The sequence below is a fragment of the Amphiura filiformis genome, chromosome 4, assembly GCF_039555335.1.
Source record: "Amphiura filiformis chromosome 4, Afil_fr2py, whole genome shotgun sequence".
Classification (NCBI taxonomy): Eukaryota; Metazoa; Echinodermata; class Ophiuroidea; order Amphilepidida; family Amphiuridae; genus Amphiura; species Amphiura filiformis.
Genome location: NC_092631.1, coordinates 82,507,690 through 82,514,108, shown reverse-complemented (window position 1 = coordinate 82,514,108; position 6,419 = coordinate 82,507,690).

The following is a 6,419-nucleotide window of genomic DNA, read 5'->3' as shown; positions in this document are numbered from 1 at the left end:
GTTAGTCGAATGGTGTTTCTAATACAAATTCACGATAGACAATCGTCCCAAGGACACAGAATAATTGAATATACCGCACTCACGAAGTAAGTCTATTAGAATTTGTGCCATTTGGTAGTATTCGTGTATTTAGTATGAGTCTATTTGATTTACTTCTAATAATTTACCCATCAAATAATATTATTAAATCTGAGACTTTTCTTTAACTCGACGCACAAGGACGGAAATTTGGTAAGAGTTTTCAATAAATCCCAAAGTAGATGTCGTGATTGAATACAAAAACGCAATTAAGAGTGATTTAACAATAATAAAATGTTAATAAAAGGTAAGGTTTGGAAATTGTTCGAGGTTTAATTTAATTATTTTAATTTCATTTTGGGTAGAATAGCATTATGAACATATTCCGGAAGGGGTTTCACACGCAATCAGCGCGAGCGTACACAAAAGAAACTTCGCGCGTATAAGCGATGTCGCCAGGTCTGAACGCTGTACCAGCACGCCGCGGCGTCAGCTGAATTCGAATACGCCTAGAGGGCATAGGCATGGAAAATTCCAATCTGCGTGTTTATTAATCTGTGGTTTTGTTAATATTTGGTTAAAATAAAAAGTGATTTCGACTATTTCTATTTCTATTATTATATGATATGGAATTCAGATTTCATCTCCTTTCACAAGATACACCAAGAACTGGGTATAAAACGAATCATGAGAGTTCCCGTCATTTTAAGGGGGTGCTAAGCGACCATTAACTGTTTGATTTGAATTCATACTAACAAATGTAAAAAACTGTTCTTGTATTGCATCGGTTATAATATGTTTAATTTGCGTGAATTTAGACGAAACTTTGGTGCATTGGTGTTCAAAATCATCAAGGGTTCGAACCCCGGGACATTCTATTTTTGTTCCCTTGATTGAGCTAAATTGATATGGCACGATTTAGGGGAAAAAGCAAAACAAAATACTGACATATTTTCGAAAGAAACTCGCATACCTCATAATTATTTAAGACACAAAACAATTATTATGGATCTGAAGAAGAAATCCACATAATTTCCTTCGTTATAATATATAAAACAAAAGAAATTCATTTTGAAACATAATAATCCACTTTATAGAGATGCTTTTTATTTCAATTCCTCATAATCTCCCTGATAATACAATATAAAACAAACAAATATATAGATTTTGAAAGCCTTATAAAACAAAGTCAAACAAAAAAATAAGTTTGTTTGAGATGTTTATTTCATTTACTGATAATTTTCCTTATAATACAATATCAAGAAACTTAATTTTATGTTACACTTTGATTTATGATGATTTCAAAATGTATTTCCTGTGTTTTTATTATATTATTAAGAATTCACTTTTATGATTTAATAGAATTTAAAACAAACGAAATGGATTTTGAAACCCTCATAAAACAAAGCCAAACATAAGAATATTTTTGAGACGTTTATTTCAATTCCTCATAATTTCCCTCATAATACAATATAAAACAAAAGAAATTGATTTTGAAACCTTCATAAAACAAAGTCAAATATAAGAATCCACTTTTTTGAGATATTTATTTCAAATCCTCATATTATAATACAAAACAAAAGAAATATATTTAGAAACCCTCATAAAACAAAGTCAAACATAAAAATAATGTTTGAGACAATTATTTCAATTCTCATAATTTCCCTCATAATACAATATAAAACAAAGTCAAACATAAAAATAATTTGCTGAGAATTTTATTTCAATTCCTCATAATTTCCCTAATAATACAATATAAAACAAAGAAATGGATTTTGAAACACTCGCAAACACTTGCTTATTTCAAATCCTCATAATCTCCCTCATAATACAATATAAAACAAACAAATATAAGTCAAACATAAAAATAATTTTTGAGACAATTTGTTCAATTCTCAAATTGCCCTCATAATACTAGACAATACAAAACAAAACAAAAGATATGCATTTATTACCGTGTACGGAAAGTAAATACCCCCCTATATATTTAAGGTTAAGAAGTGTTGGAAAATCGTAGAAACGTACCAATACTTTAGTTTTTTTTTGCTTTTCTGATCTGATATTGTTGTCGCCATCGTGTTCAAATACAACTGTTTCTTTTGTACCCTCTAATATATTAATGCTGTCTTAGTGTCGCTCTAGACCATTTTGTCGGAAAATGCATATTCTTGGCCATTTTGGACCTCATTATGGACGCCATTTTGAATTCGAAACCTATGAATGGCATAGTTTAGGTACAAATGTTTCAATTGCATAGCCTCCAAAGACATGTTTAAATGCTGTCTTAATACCGATTTAACCCATTTTTGTTTGAGAAAACATATTTTGTCAGCCATTTCGAACTTCATCTGCTGAGCACCAAAGACCTTTAAATTTCACCTCCTCGGGAAAACTGCTGTAAAATTGCGAAAATTTGATCAAATTTGATGCTGTAAACGCTGAGATATGCTAAAACATTTCAGTTACCATCTTAGATTGTGTGGTTATGGTATACAAACATCTTGCCTCCAGTAATGCATTTGCCATACAGCACCAAGGGGGTATTTACTTTCCGTACACCGTAATAAAAACCCCATAATACAATGTGAAACAAAAGAAATAGATTTTGAAAGCCTCATAAAAATAATCAAACAAAAGAATAAGTTTGTTTGAGATGTTTAATTCAATTACTCATAATTTTCCTTTGATAAAATACAATATCAAAAAACTTATTCTCATGTTACACTTTGTTTTATGAGAATTTCACAATTGTTTCTCGTTGTTTTATTATATTATGAGGGAAATAATAAGAATTCACTTTTTATAGTTTAAAAGAATATAAAACAAACGAAGTGGATTTTGAAACCCTCATAAAACAATGCCAAACATAAGGATAATTTTGAGACGTTTTTTTCAAATCCTCATAATACAATATGAAACAAAAGAAATTGATTTTGAAACCTTCATAAAACAATGTCAAACATAATAATCCACTTTTTCAAGATGCTTATTTCAAAGCCTCATAATTTCCCTCATAATACAATATAAACCATTATTATGTTTTGATGAATCCAAGTGTGTGAAAATATTGGATCCAAAACATAATAATGATTAAATTGGATGCTTTACGCCCAATATTTATTGGTCTCGCTATGAGTTTTAAAATATTGGACTCGAATATGTCTCGTCCAATATTTTTAAAACTCATAGCTCGACCAATATGGGCTCAATCAATCCAATTTTATATCAAAATAGATTTTGAAACCCTCATAAAAAAGCCAAGCATTATAATAATGTTCTGAGACGTTTATTTCAATTCCTAATAATTTCCCTCATGATACAATATAAAACACAAGAACTCAAACATAAGAATCCACTTTTTCAAGATGCTTATTTCAAATCCTCATAATTTCTCTCACAATACAATAAAAAACAAATGAAATATATTTTGAAACCCTTGAAAGATTCAAAGCCCATTGAATCATGTTAACCTTGACCTATTTTGTGATATTACCCAGGTAACAAAACACCTGAGATACAGCAAACTATTGTTTGTTTAAAATGTTGTTCCAAGCAGAACAATTTGAGACCATTTTGATCAAAATCAATGCATTTTTTATTTTTTTACCCCATAATGGAGACCAAAATTGGACATCTGATCATTAAGGGCGCACACCACCAATAGCGCGTCCCATTGAAATACACGTGAAAACACGTCTTTTCTTTGCCCGATTTTAGACCTTTTCGGCAACAAATTGAACATAAATATGCCACCAATCGATTGCAAATCGATGAAAATTTAATATATGTTTCAATGTACGGGTAGTCTTCCGATTAGATTTCATGATATGGGCGTTTAAACAGCACCATGACCATTTTCGACCCGTTTTACCCTGAAAACCCGTTTCTGGTCATTTTCTCAATCCGAGGGCCTACTTTTTTCAAAAATTGGATTATGCAACTTTTATGGGATCCAAGTTCGTTTATAGGTCTCAGACTTTTATTTAAGCTATAACATGCTTCTCTTTTTCCTTACAAGTCCACAGAAAGGCCTAAAATACCTCAAAAAAGATTTCGTTTTTACCGGAACTCATCCACATTACATCGTGCGCGGAGTGATTTAGAGGTGTGCGCCCTTATAATGCACATTTGTAAAGTAGGTTCTTTTCATTATAGATTTGCAAACTTTATTACATTTTGGATTAAATTGTCAAATTTTATTGCTCTAGGATAAATAGATTTGGAAAAAATTACGTTTGAAGTTATGTGTCCAATGCTGAAAATATACAGTTTTTATGATTTTGACCGGGTTTTGACCATTCTAGCAGTCTTGGTCATTTTCTTCAAAAATGTTACTCGCATCAGCGTCTTTTGAATGGTATATTTGCATTTTTATTTCTTTAAACGTAATAAAAGTAAGTTTAAACATTTTCTACATATTCATATTTTTATATTAAGCATCATTTTGCCCCCCCCCCCCGAAAAAACCTGAAATTTGAGTCGTTTTAAGGACACGTGCTAAAATTTAATCATGATATTAAATTAATGAAAACTCTCAGAACGCCGAATTTGCTGACTTTTTCATCACTTTAATGAACTTTAACAATATTAATTAAGAAATTTAAATTACATTTTCACTATAAAACACTTTAAAATCTTTAAGTGACTTGTAAAGTTTTAATTCAGATCGCAAAATCGGAATTTTATACATATCCGTCCTGTTTTTGACATGATTCCTGTAAAAAGCCTACTTCGGGCCAATTAAGCCTATCATGCCTTATAAGGGCGCACACCACCAATAGCGCGTCCCATTGAAATACACGTGAAAACACGTCTTTTCTTTGCCCGATTTTAGACCTTTTCGGCAACAAATTGAACATAAATATGCCACCAATCGATTGCAAATCGATGAAAATTTAATATATGTTTCAATGTACGGGTAGTCTTCCGATTAGATTTCATGATATGGGCGTTTAAACAGCACCATGACCATTTTCGACCCGTTTTTACCCTGAAAACCCGTTTCTGGTCATTTTCTCAATCCGAGGGCCTACTTTTTTCAAAAATTGGATTATGCAACTTTTATGGGATCCAAGTTCGTTTATAGGTCTCAGACTTTTATTTAAGCTATAACATGCTTCTCTTTTTCCTTACAAGTCCACAGAAAGGCCTAAAATACCTCAAAAAAGATTTCGTTTTTACCGGAACTCATCCACATTACATCGTGCGCGGAGTGATTTAGAGGTGTGCGCCCTTAAGCCTAATAATTCAAGAACCGTACAGCGAAGAAGGGTCAAACTATACTTTTTCCTGAATCCTAATAATGAGAGGAATACATTGGTAGGCTATGGATTTTACCGGGCACAGAATCGCCCAATTTTGAAAGTTGAGCCCTGCTTAAGCGGCCATTTTTGTTTTATGCAAATTAGAATTTTCCCTGTTTCCCTTTTCTCTTTTGTTTAGGATATCTTTCAGAGATACTTACAACAAACACATGATGTTTCAATTTTTCCAATGAGATGAGAGAAATTTTGAATTAAAAGATTATTGGCAGAATTTTGACGCAACAATCATGTTAAAAACGGTGTCATTCAAATCACGTTTGTTGGTATTTTGAATTAAAAAAGTCCCAGTGGATCAGTTCAAATATTTCGTATTAATAACAAGTCTTTGTAACAAATTGTGTAATACATATTGGTTTGGTTCCAGATTTGATAGAAGGGCCCCACTGAAGTGCTTGAATGTGCGGAATTACCAATAGATTTATATTTAAAGCCATAATGTACGAATTTTCTCAAATTAGCACTTTGTTATTCTTCACCCAAAATGTTGAAATAATGTATTTGATACCTGCCAGGAAGGGTTTCTGTTCATTTTAAGCCGAACTAACAAGATAAAGTGAAATAAACCCTGCTGGCAATTTTGACCGTTTAACATGAAGTTATATCGGGACTTAATGTCAAAATTACCCTGTTGCCCTACAATCACAACAAATTTGGCTCATTACATTTAGAACTACGCTGGAACATGTGTAAACGTTACAAATATGCCAAAAAATGAGGTGTGAAAAATATTAACAATTTCATATTATAAGATCGTACATTATCATGATTATGGCTCACACCAACAACGCCTGGTTAATGATTATATTGTACAGCCAGGGAATCAAAATCAATACACGTGTATCTGCTATGCACGATTTGATATTCAGACGATAAATCTTTGGATACCGGGGTAGAAAATTATGAATATCTCCCGTAATTTTGCTTTCTGAAGAATTGTAAGGCTTGCACTTGAATATATGTGTTGAAAGAACATGATAGTCGTTAGCGTGTGTATTGACAAACAACCGTGCATTTTGAAATTAAAACTGACAAAAATTCAGATTTTATATGTACAAAACAAAAAAAAAACAAAACAAA